The sequence below is a fragment of the Silurus aristotelis genome (genome assembly GCF_946808225.1).
Source record: "Silurus aristotelis genome assembly, chromosome: 9".
In the NCBI taxonomy this organism is placed as follows: domain Eukaryota; kingdom Metazoa; phylum Chordata; class Actinopteri; order Siluriformes; family Siluridae; genus Silurus; species Silurus aristotelis.
Genome location: NC_139582.1, coordinates 10,154,107 through 10,167,708, shown reverse-complemented (window position 1 = coordinate 10,167,708; position 13,602 = coordinate 10,154,107). Strand labels below are relative to the sequence as shown.

At 34.9% G+C, this 13,602-nt stretch overlaps 1 long non-coding RNA gene across 1 annotated transcript in view; it reads right to left on the bottom strand.

Moving 5' to 3' along the window:
• Positions 1–11,843: 11,843 nt before the first annotated feature.
• LOC310731386 overlaps positions 11,844–13,602 on the bottom strand; it is a 9,645-nt gene continuing 7,886 nt past the window's right edge. The window contains exons 4-5 of the long non-coding RNA XR_014535174.1: positions 13,474–13,602; positions 11,844–12,514 (exon numbers count right to left, since the gene is read on the bottom strand). The exon at positions 13,474–13,602 is cut by the window's right edge and continues 97 nt beyond it. This is a non-coding gene — a long non-coding RNA (uncharacterized lncRNA). The remainder of the gene's footprint in view (positions 12,515–13,473) is intronic.

Here is a 13,602-nt window from a genome sequence, read left to right as displayed (position 1 = left end):
GTGGGTCTATAAGAAAGTTGTACAGGAAGAGTTTATGTGCCACTGATACACAGTTCCTACAAAACCTTCCTTTTCCTGTACAAGCCTGTTTTTAAGGAATATGTCTGTATGGAACAATGTGTGTGTGTGTGTGTGTGTGTGTGTGTGTGTGTGTGTGTGTGTGTGTGTGTGTGTGTGTGTGTGTGTGTGTGTAAATGCTGCAGATCTGCCTTCGCTAAGTGTGTGAAATTTGGAGGTGATATTACCCAGCCATACTCTGGGAAATGAAACTCCGTTGGTGGCCTCAGCCTCCGGGGAACTGACTGACTAGCATGCCTTTGACACAAGGCTGAAGCGGTGTACAGCAGCCTCGATTCATTAGGAAATGTCACTTTGTTTCAGCAAGGCTCAAGGAGGGTGATTAGAGAGCTGTAATCAGGATTAATTAGGGGAATATATATCTGAGGATTTGCAGACCCCAACCCCGACACGGACCGGAGAAAGCTTATACAGACTAGCTCTCTTTCTGTCTCTTCTCTCTCTTTCTTTCTCTCTCTCTCTCCCTTTTGCTCTGGCTGTATGGATGGATGATCTGTAACACAAATAATGCATCTAAATTGTGTTCTTGATGCTAATTGATTGGGTGAGGACTGTGCCAGATCTCCCACTTGGACTCACAATGCTGTATGCCTATACATTCTTCCATTGAAGGAAAAAAGGAAAAACATATGGTCATCACCATAAATATTTGTAGCCTTTAAACCAATTGTAAAAATATGTTTGAAAAGGTTCTTTTTAGGGAAACACTGTAATTTCATAAGCCCTTTATATTTTTCTTTAAATCCCTCTTATTATCACACTTATTTTTTTTTTTACACTGTAATGTTTTATAAATTGGTGTTTTTTTACCTACATTATTAGGTCAAAATTATTGTCAGGATGTCCAAAAACATATGTAATCATTTAAAAATTAGAAAGCATTAAGCAAAATCACCATCAAATGAAATAATATTTAAAACTTAAAATCAAGTCCAATTTGTGTATTTAAACTACATCTATTTCTTTTTAACAAAAGAAAGTGTCCATTTGTCCAAATCCTGTAGAAACTTCTCAGTCATTGTTAACAACATTAACATTATTTATTATATATATCTAGTTTTTCTTATTTTGGAAGCCACAAACATAGCCAAGACATATATTTTTGTAGTTATTAAGAACATAACTGAGCACCTATATACTCATGTTGAGTTACCCCAAAATGCTTTCCATGAATAGCGCATCTTAGCAAGCAGCACTGTGATCGCCAAACACTGCTGGAATCAAAAATATTATTCCTCCTTCATTTTTTCGTATCCATCAAAAGAAAAACAAAATCAGACTCCAGGCCATTATGACCATGAGTTATGACGCAAATGTGTTGGGCAGCTGGTTATCACACTGTTTATGTTATTGGTACAGCATGTTTGAGCTAGCATAACCTTGAATCTCTTCAGTTAGAGTACAGCCTAGAGGCTTGGTTTTGGAAATGATGCATTTTCAATCTGTTATTTTTCTTTTTACCTGCTGTCCCTTATTTATTCATATCATTTTTAACTCATGCTTCAAGACTGTTTTGCTTTCTTTTCCTTCCCTATCCCATTCCATCACTGTTCTGTTATTACATTTGGGTTCTCCTTTGCCATCTCCCCTTGCTGTACTGTTTACGGTCAGGGTGGCCTGCTCCTCGCTCCCCTATAACACAAAATAAAAAATACAGAGAAAAATAAAGATGATGAGAATGGATTTAAGCTGTAGAGCTAACAGATGGTTAAAATTTCTTTTCACAGTATGACAGTCATGGTCAGAAATAATAAACACCAATATTCTCACAAGAGATTCCACAGGACTCAATCGTGTCAGGAATAAAGCATTTGAAGGCATGCTGTTATAGGAAAATAATCAACAACAGTCGGTGTAAGGCAGACTAAAACAACATAAAGTTACTCTTATCACACAGAAATTAACTTTTTTTTTTCCTATAACATGTCCTGTAGTGTTTTATTTCTCTTACACAGCAGAAACTGCAGACCATTCATTATGATCACATTTAATTTCAAATAAGTTCCTGTTGTCATGATAGCAGCTATAAACAGACTTTACATCACCAGCCTCAATTGTTTTCTTTCTTTAAGTTAATAAGACAAACAAAAAAAGATTTGTCAGCTTTTTCTATGATACTAAAAAAACTTTCCCAGGTCAGCTTTACCTCTGACTGTTACAAAGCTTTAACACCAACCAACTCTTTAAAACAATGTCACCACATCATCGATAAAACAATTTTCTATGTTACATTTTTTTCTGGGTCTATGTCTAAAATATTAAAATCTGTTTATTTTTAGTCTTAGACTATGTGAAACTTCAAAAATGCAGCAACTTGAGAATAATTTATTGCTAATAAACAATAATGTAGTAGAAAGAGTGCATTCTTGATTAAGAATGCACTCTGAACCTGTGATTAAGAGAAAGGACAGACCCCAACCCTAACCCTATCCAATCAGATTCAAGATTTCAGAAACAAGCGGATATAAAAGGAAATAAAACGCTTAAAAATTAATATTTGCACTTAATATGATGTCTTTGTTTGGGATGACACACACACACACACACGCACGCACGCACGCACGCACGCACGCACGCACGCACACACACACACACACACACACACACACACACACACACACACACACACAAATGACAATCACTTTCCTAATTTTTGCTATAAACACCAATCTATAAGTTTTGTCAGCTTCTTTACATGACACAGTGTGATTTAACCCATGCATAACCATACCATCTTTCGACCACTGAAAATAAAACGAATCTCTCTTAAAACAGAGATTAAAATGAACAACAGCCCTAAACTGATATCTACATTCTTGTATGCCATTGCTCCAGCTACCCTGTTGCATGAAAATATGTTTCAGCTTTGATAAGGAAATGTAAGGTTATAAAAGAAGATTAAACAACAGGAGGGTGTGGTGAGGCCTAAAACTGAAGCAGAATTAATCTTCTGATTATTGCAGGCAAGTTATTTAAAAAAAACAGTCATAATGAAAGCAAGTCATGCTGCTGCCTTGAAGTGTTATGCCTCTTATACTGCATCAGTCTGCTAATTCACAATGTCTTGCATATTTGCCTTTGGCAGAAAAGTTACACTGTCTTTACCACTGTCTGTTCCAAACTACTAAAACTGGAGACTCCTTCCTTGAAGGGTAATTATTATTTAAAATAAACCATGATATAAACCAGAGAAAGCTTCAGATAATGAAGAGTTCAATCATACCCTCAGCTCAGAATTGATAATAGGTTTTCATGTCATATCTGATATGTTATTGTTGAGTGTAAATGTTGGCACCTGTGAAAATGGAAAAATGTTGGCCTCGCCATTCCTAAATCCCTATTTAATCCCTGAGAAAAAGTCTTGCTAATAAAGCTACATGTTTTATTGTTTACAAGTTGGAGTCATTATTCTGTCTTCCCTTTATATGACAGTTGAATGAAACCCAGCCCTTTTTCAAGCATTATGTTTTGTATCTGATATCTTATGTTTGTATCTGATATGAATCACAATTCAAAAAGGTAAAACTTGACCCAGTTTTTTTTTCTTTTGGAGCGAACTGTCCTAACTGGATAAAAAAATGTGTGTGTTCCTATGTTGAAAAAGAAAGGCCTTCTTCACCTTCAGAGGAAGACCTGCTTTCAATTAAACAGGAATGAGAAGCTCCGGCTCCCGTTGTCATGCTGTAAACAGGCCGTGTTCTGGTTGAGTAATGGCATTGCATCACTTTGAATAGACAGGGAGCTCATAGCCCAAACCAAACGTAGCGACTTTGCGTCTCGCGGAGATAACAATCATATTTTATGCACTTTATTTGAATACATTTTCTACACCGGAGCCAACGAGGCCCTGCGCTGATTAACGACTGCCGTGACATGTCTTTGTAGTTGAAGTATACTTACAGTAAATATGATACATACTCAAGGACTAAAAGCTTTCTATAAAACTGTCATCAAAAGGACGTATTAACCCATCTTTGTTTACAAGGGGCGAGACGGGGGGAAAAACAATTTGCTGCAATGGTCGTAAAATATCTCCCGGTCTTATTCGCTCTGCTGTGCATACACATACGTATGGGAATGCATGCACACACGCACACGTATAAACACACACACACACACACACACACACACACACACACACACACACACACACACACACACACACACACACAGAGCCTCGCAGAAGACTTGTGTGACTAAATCTGAGAAGATGACAGCATTTAAGAAGCAGTGTCACATTTCTTGCTCATAAATAGCCAGATAGTTTTGACCCCCCACTTAGGATTCAGCCAAAAAAATTTAAGCCACGTTGCTCCCTTGAGCCCCATTGTGGGGATATCAGATAACCTGCAAAGGATTTAAAGTAACCAGGCAGCCTGTACTGTCAATATGGCAGTCTCTCACATGCGCACACAAACACACACACACACACACACACACACACACACACACACACACACACACACACACACACACACACACACACACACGTATACACAGAGACACAGACATGATGATATGGGACAGACGCAAGACCACCACCCTGAAAAGCTCCAGCTGTTCTGAGGGTAAGTTTCAGACCATGTGCTTTGTGCTTTGTGTGCGCACGTGTATGTGTGTGTGTGTGTGTGTATATATGTGTGTATAAGGTCGACCCCCCAGAGAGAAGGAAGGTTAAAAGGTTTCTCTTACTGGTGGGCAAACAGATATGCGCCTGCATTATTCAGCACCGGCCAATAACCATCATTCACACTTTCAGCTTATCACAGTCAATAGTTATAAATAGCAAGAAAAAAGAGGGGGGTGTATGGTTGAGAGGGTGAGAGAGAATGGCTCAGTTTAGGGAAACAGGTTGACCTGAAACATTTGAGATGTTCAGAAAGCACATTACCACCACCACCACCACCACCACAATCTTCATATTCAGTATTACATGAATAATCATAACAAATAAGGAATTAGTCTGAATTAGTGCTAAGATTTTGGAAAATGTTTAGTGAGAGCTGCATGCTGTCATGTAATGTTTCACTTTCTAATCGTAATATAAATACTTTTATAACTTGAACATTTTAGGTTAAAGCACTTTTCTATAAAGTTAGTATTTTTTTAATATGGCATGTGGAAGCAAATCGTTATCACAGCAGATGTTTATAAGGTGTTGCAGAACTGTTATTTCTCTAATGATGTAACCTGCCAAACACTTTATTGAAGATGTTCTCTGTTTGCTGGATATTATATTTACCTCAGGTTTAATACAGGTTTAATATAATTTAATGAAATGATATTATTAACTCAGTGTAATACAGGTTTAGATAATGAGTGCCTAATAATGAGCAAATTAGCCTTTTTAATTTCTGACATTGCATATTTTATTTTATATAATAGTTACCCAGATAATTAATGTTATGCTTTTTTTTTTTTGAATGCACATTTCTACACACAATGTTAATTGATTTTTAATTCTTATTTCTCAGCTGTGTATTTTAATGTTTTGAAACTAGTATAAATTATTCCGTAAATTATTGTTAAACCAATAGGAAGTTTTGATCATATAGATACTGTAGATAACAGGCTGAGGATGTAAATCTGAATCTTTCTTTAAGAGTTCAGGGGTCAAAATAGTGTAGCAACTACGTTTTTTTTATTTTATTTTGTTTTTTTGTTTTTTTTTGTTAACAATAACATATATAAGATCTTATAGTAAACCCAATTAACAGAGTATCATATATGATATTCCAATATGAGTTGGATCTGCTTTGCATCTTATTGGTGCTACTGTACACACAATGAATACTGATTCACTGGCATATTGATGCAACTGATGAATTTCTGTTTTACTTCAGATTTTTTCTTGTTTATACATACTTATTCCTAGATAAATCCACCAAATGCACATTTACTTATGAGAAAATAAACGTTCAGGGAATATTGAGCAAGACAGTCAAATTTGTGTGATGTAGAGGAGGTCAGAAGGTCGATGTGCATTTTAGGTAGAAAAGGTCTTGAGTAGCATGCTATGCAGTAATCCCTTATCAATAACCACATAATCAATAGATGAGCGGAAAATAAAAGCACTGATTCCACCTGAACAATTAGGAAAATGAGTCTCCTACCCAGGTCATCTGTCTTACCCCTGAGCTCCATGGCAACATCTGTTGAGTGCACACTGGGAGTGCGAGTCAGTGCTGTGGAGCTTACGGTACAGTACTTGCTGCAACATTAAAAATGTTAGATACCATTGCGATCATGACTTCATGGACTATAAAACAGTTACAAATGATTATGCAGTTAGATAATAACAATGTTAACAATGCATAAAAGTTATGTATTCATTGATGGGTTCCATTACTTTCATAATCTGATTTGTTTAACATACATACATTTCAAACATACATACATTTCAAACATGAATATCTGAAAGCAACACCTGTCATCCTGCTAAATGCCACATGCTTTGTAAACGTCTGTGCATGCCACAGGTTTATAATTGTATTCAGGAAACACTTTTGTAATCAATGTAGTGACAAAAGATGTGTTGTGTTAAGTAGTGTGTGATTAATCAGATATGAAAGCACATTTTTCATAATCTTAAATCATATTTGATATCGTTTTCAAATAAAACATGAATAGTACAAGTTAATACTCACAGATAAGTGCAACATTTTTGTAATTCTAAATGAATGTTACAGATGTTAACATTCAAATGTTACATACTTAAGGGGAGCACAATCATTGCAAATCTGATCCTTTCAGATTCATATAACAATTATAATCATGTGTGAATGTAACAGGTTTGGAATCATAAGTAAATGCTACTTTATTAGAATCGCATGTGAGTGCAAAACGTTCTGATCTGTACAGAAATGCAATGCTTCCAAAATCATGTCAGTGCATCATAAATACAGGAGCTTAACAAATCTGCAATTTGTTAAATTTGTAACAATCTTTGGGCACAGTTTACAAATATAAAAAGTTTTAGTCAGAACCATGATATATAATGAAAAATATAAAACACATATAATTCAAATATATATATATATATATATATATATATATATATATATATATATATATATATATATATATATATATATATATATATATATTAAAAAAAACAGATACAGCTGGATAAAAAAAAGTCCCCATTTATTGTAAAATCTACAGACTCTGTGGTACTAGTAGTGCACATGTACACACATGTTGTATACTGTATTACAGATTCTCTCATATTCTCTCCAATTTTTTTCATTTCGTTTTTCCTAATCAGTTTGTCTGTGACGTTCCAGTAAAAACAAAGATCAAAGCTTGATGTATTTTACCTTTTTTTTAATCAAACTATTATTTCATGTGATTTCCAAAGAAGTCTTAGCCCTGTAGCTGCAAGTCGCTTTTGGCTGAGGGTGGATTTGACAGTAAATTCAGTATATCAGCTTCATGCTTGGCCAAGAGGTGCTTTCATAGTCAGCCATCCATCAACATGGGAAGATCCACAGTGAAACCTCCCACATCGATCCTGGACACTTATGACAGTTAACACAGTGTTGCCTCAGCACACAGCCATCGCTGATCTATCAATTACTGACCATCCACCCACTCACACACATACACACACATATACACACACACACAGCACACATACACACACAGCACACACAGGCTGCGGCTCCCAATGTTATTTGGTATTGCAATGGTATTTCCCCCTCTCTGCGCTAATGCATCTCCACTGTTCTCATAGGCTAATGAAAGCAAACAAATCAATAAATATAAATTATACATGCGAGCCGATGCACCGCTGCCAACATAAACGGCCTAATTAATTGCACTTGATTAATTTATATACTTTAATTATCTCTACAAACCACAGATGGCATAAATATCAGGACAATCTGCTTATTGCTACGTCAGTCATAAAATGGCAGACGATGGGAAACGATTAGGCCAGCCAAAGGCTTTGTCGTGCCTACTCGCTGACATAAAAAACGATGATGTTCTGAATAATTGAACGATAAGCAAATTGCAGCAATGAGCAGGCAAAGGCCTCCAACCTGATTAGTGCTCTTATTTATTTCCTGCTTTTTGATACACCAAGTGTCTCAGCTAGTTTTAACACACACACAGCAAGATTTCTGTAGCCTCATTAAAAGCTTTCTTTTAATAGCAGACTGGGTATAGTGCAAACAGTCGCCTTCATTGGAGAATAGTGGCTGATAAAATCATAGAGTAGTCAGCAGGTGTTTTACTTCTATGCACATGAATTACTTTTCTCCCCACAAATAATTTGTAAGTATGAATGCTTCATTTGCTAAATCCTATCAAAGTAGAGATTATACTACTACTATTATTAATATTACCATTATTATTATTGTTTTGACCACATCCCTTGTTTACTATAACCACTTGTTTATCAGCATTTGTATTTATAAAGTGGACATTCCTATTTCACTTTTTAGTCAGTTAATTTTTTTTACATCCTAAAAAGAATTTATAGTTAATTTACAAGTTGTATTTCTAGTGTTCCTTTACTCTTCTATGTCACATCTGCCTGGTTTGCTTCCAAAATACCCAGACATCCATAAAAAGATGATCATGCAACTTGAAAATGAGTTTTCGGATAATATTCCAAAATTAAAAAAAAAATTTGAGATAAGAAGTACAAAAAGAGATCTCACTGGAATTGACAGTCAACTTGTGATCCTCCCAGATGTAACAGAAGAAGACGAAGGCGAAGGAAGAGGAAGAGTTTAAGGCATTTGCTTCCTGGCGGCTGGCTAATGAGGGTTTTTAGAATAATTTACCCGACAGGGTGTATGGCAGACTAATGAAGGTTTCCATGCTTACAGTGCAACATTAATGTGTCCAGGTACGGTAAATATGTCACAAAACATGATGAAAAATCCCCCGCGTGCTGCGCGACCCCGGGTCTCGCACTAAATAAGGTCTGTCCTTATCAAGCCAGGTCCTAACGGTCTTTTAAGCAAATTGCAGTGTCTGATTCGTATTATCATGATCTCACCTGAACAAAGACCCGCCGTCGGGAAAACAAAGCTACTTTTTTGCTAAAGTTTAAGCATAATTGCTGTCATTGTCAGTGCGTGGGTGCTTAAGGGGTCTGTGTGGCATGGGCAGCTGTGGCAGCAGGGTAAAACTTACTTCTTAAGGTCTGAACAAGTTCTGCTCACGCAAGTCAATTTCTATTTTCCAGAAACACTTATGGAAGAAATGTCATGCCTGACAGTCTACAATTCAACGTTCAGTAGCATAAAGGCTTTTTTAAATGTGAATAACACAACACTTGTAAGTTTAAAGTGATGATTTTAGTGAATGCTTTATAGAGAAGAAACAATTTGGGAAAGGAATGCATATTTTAGATCATGCAGATGCCTGAGAGAATTTGGCTCGGACTTCAAGGGCAGACATGAAGCCAGTTTCTGCAGAGAGAAGAACTGTACCAGGCTTGAGTTGGCACCATGCCCACCAGCAAGGCTAGGAAGTTCTGGTTTAATTCTGTATTCTGCTCAAGCCTGCAATTTGTTTCTATTTGTTAGGAAAAGTTTATTTGTTTAGGGGCAAAGTGCATTAAAAACTGTGAACAAAAAAATGCAAGTTTTTTTCTTTTCTTTTTATTTTATGTTTTTTTGGAATTGTACAGTTTAAAATAGTATAATTCATAGAATAATATTAACTGCTTAAATAATAACTTAAATTATGTAATAATGTTTAATCTACATGGAATAACTTGGACTTTCTTAATAAAAGTTAATGAATCATCATTTAACTGTAAATTATAGCTGACAGTGGAAAAACACATTTGTGAGCATATATTAAAATTGAAATGAAGCAAATACCTTGGCTTAGCCATCGCTTATTAACTATACAGGGAGTGAATCATTTTGCTCATGTACACTGAATAGAAATTATAATTGATGGGGACCAAATCATTTCGCTCAGTTGACAGAGAGCCACTACAGTTGAAAGAAAGATTAAAGTATTTATAGCTCATTCATAGGTAATAAAAAACTAATTTATTTGCCCATTAAGCATTAATAAGTCATCAGCAGGAAAACACTTTTACTACTGTGCATCATTGTAAATATTATATATATATATATATATATATATATATATATATATATATATATATATATATATATATATATATATATATATATATATATATGTGTGTGTGTGTGTGTGTGTGTGTGTGTGTGTGTGTGTGTGTGTGTGTGTGTGTGTGTATTTGCAGTTACTGTAAAATATACTTCATGTAAAAAGCAAATAATTGTTTGTATATCAAACATAAATTCAACTAATAGTTAATGTGGATAAAATACTTGCTCCTTCTCTATAAATGAATACATAGCAAATATTTTTGCACATCAAATGCAAATTCAAGAACTGATGAAAAGAAAGCACTTCAGCTCGTGTACTGTAAATAAAAAACACACACACACCCACAGTAAATACGAATAGTAACAGGGGGGCAAATACTGTACTTTTGTGTGAATTAAGCCAATAGGGCTTTGCTGTTCCTTTCAGGTGTCACAGTTGTGTTGCTCTGTTTATGCAGGAATTTCTCTCAGTAGCTGAAGCTTTTAATCAGCCGATATGACGGTCACATTTAGAGCATAATGACACGCGGCTCTGCGTCATTTCAACGCTGGTGATCAATCAGACGCTCATTTAGCTTTAATTCATGTAGATGCACCACCTAATACTCATTACAAAGATGCAATTTCCCCAAGTCACTGCAGATTAATGGCAGCACATCTCTTCCTGTGTCGCCTGGACACTGTGTGTGTGAGTGTGTGTGTGAGAGTGACGATAGATGACTCTCATGAGGGGATAGAGGTGCTCAGACACACATATAAGCATGCTTGCACACACACACACACACATACACACACTTATCTACTACATGGTTTATGACAAATCGACTGACATAGCACAACTTTATCAGTAAAACAATAATAAATAAATGAGGGAAAATGAATGGAGAGACAGATTGCTTTATTAAAGACTTTAATAAAGACTGGTAAACTTGGGAAGGTTTGAGAGTACAATGTGTTTATAAAATGACTTTTATTATGATAATTTGCATTATTTAATAACGTTTTTTTTGCTAAAAAGGTTTCTCCATAGAAGTATTATCTTCAATTTATATATAAATATTAATAAAGAGAACATAAAGATCTCTAGTGGCCATAAAATGAAGAAAATGGGCAACACTTTCTCTATATGACTTATGCATTCATAACATTTTATAATGCATTCATGAGTTGTTATATACCTTGTTAGAATGTCATGTAGAAGGCATGACAGTTTCTAAGATGTTCCTTGATGTTCATTGTGTGTATCTCTCTGTGCCTTCCAGATCCTCAAATCAGCTTGATGACCAAGCAGTGTTTATAATGCATCATATTAATCTGATAAAAATCCAAATCAAGTTTGCGTACTGATTAGAGGATTGGTCGTATGCACACTGAGAACTGAACAGATATTATTTTAAGTAATCTATATAAATATATACATTTATAATTATGTATTCATTTTTTTGCAACTTTTCCAACTAGGTAGCTGTGAACATGTGAATGTCTTTGCTTTAATACACATAAGATTTTAATTTAATTTTAAACATTTTTCATCCTCGATGGGGAGCGAATACTTTTGTTTATAAAATTGTATGAACAGAGTAGAGTTTTAATGATCAGGGTATATGTGCTAGGAGACATACATGATTTTAGTATCTGTGTGCATGTGAGTGTCTCTGTGTGTGTGTGTGTGTGTGTGTGTGTGTGTGTGTGTGTGTGTGTGTGTGTGTGTGTGTGTGGTGGGTATAGAAGCATTTATATCATGGTTTCATCGCAAGGACTTAAAATGCGAATTGTTTAACTGGTTCCAACGAGGAAAGCTGAGGTTTACAGTACATTGAGGTGAAGGTTACAACTGGATTTAGGTTTAGAATTGCATTTAGACTCTGCATTAATAATTATGTGTAGAAAAGTTTAAAATAATTTTTCCTTGGCTAAAGTGCATCCTTTAGGCCGCACGAAGTGCCAACACACAAAGAGGCACAGCGCGCTCTGACATTAAAGTTTTCATTTGGGTGGCAAAGGCAAAGTAGAAGAAAAAGGAGAAAATAAAAAGAACTGTAAGGAGAAAAAAGAAGGCTGTCTTTCCATTTTGCCAAAAGTGCAAAACAGCATTTAGAAGAAGCCACATGAGCCACCAAAGATGTTTAGAGTTATGCAGGCTTTTTGATGGTATGAATTTGATTTCATCTTTTTTCTGACCCGTTTTTGAAGTTCACTCCCGAGTTGATTCTGAAATAATATACAATCTGTGCTGTTACTTGTTATGGCCCGTCAGACAGATCAGTCGCAGTTAGTGAAAGTGCATTCCTCCAGACGAGCAAACAGTCGTGGGAATTTAAAGCAGTCTGAGAGAAAGAGGGAAAGAAAATAAATGTGTTTTTAAAAATACAAAAGTAGCTGGAAATCGAGCAAAAAGTCATGTCATATAAAACAATTAAAATAAATGATTTGTGCAAATTAAAAACATAAAATAAAAGACTGGTTAAACAGCTACTGATGCCCTGAAATACAAGGTATAGCATTTAAGTGTGATGGCATTCTTTTGGACTGATTTATTTCATTTATTTAAATATTATTTAATATCTTATTCTTTTGTTAAACTGAAGTCAATATAAGTCAAAAGCAGTGAGATTTACTGTATATAACAAGATATTTTAAATAATGAGGAAATTATGAGTTTGGGGTGAAATTACAAGATATTATGCCAAAAAGAGAAGATAAATTTGTAAGTCAAAAATAGATTTTAGTTAAAATGTGCATATATATATATATATATATATATATATATATATATATATATATATATATATATATATATATATATATATATATATATAAAAGCTAAATATTATATTAAATGCATTAATAATATTACATGAATGAGATATGTATTTGAAATAGTGACATTAAAATCTTGACACATAAAGAGTTAATAAAAAATATCAAGGTTAAATAATTAAAATGAATTTGGCATACTGCGGTCAATTTTTTAAAATAAGTTGTTTAGTGAAAATAATAAAAATTTCAATGCAAAACCATAGAATTACATATTGAGGACATTTCCTTGTTTGAAATCATGCGATATTAAGTGAAAATAATAAGGGACTTTTATAACTAAAATAACCTAAAATCAAAGAATGAAATAGCACCTTGTGGTTAAGTGCTTTCATGAAAACAGACTGAATGCAAATAAAACCTTGTAAAAGACTTCTTTCAATTTCAAGTGGCAAGGCAGAGAAAAAAGAAACATTCGATTCTGAAAGTGACTCATTTCACTTCACGCCGTGTTCACACGATCACGAACCTCAGACTCAAGCCTGTAGAGAAACATGGCCATCTGTAGCCTCTTCAGTCTCTGAAGCTGATTTGACACATGCAGTGTTTAGTCCGTTTGATCGCAACCCTGGTGTGTCTTCCTCGATCATTACGCTTC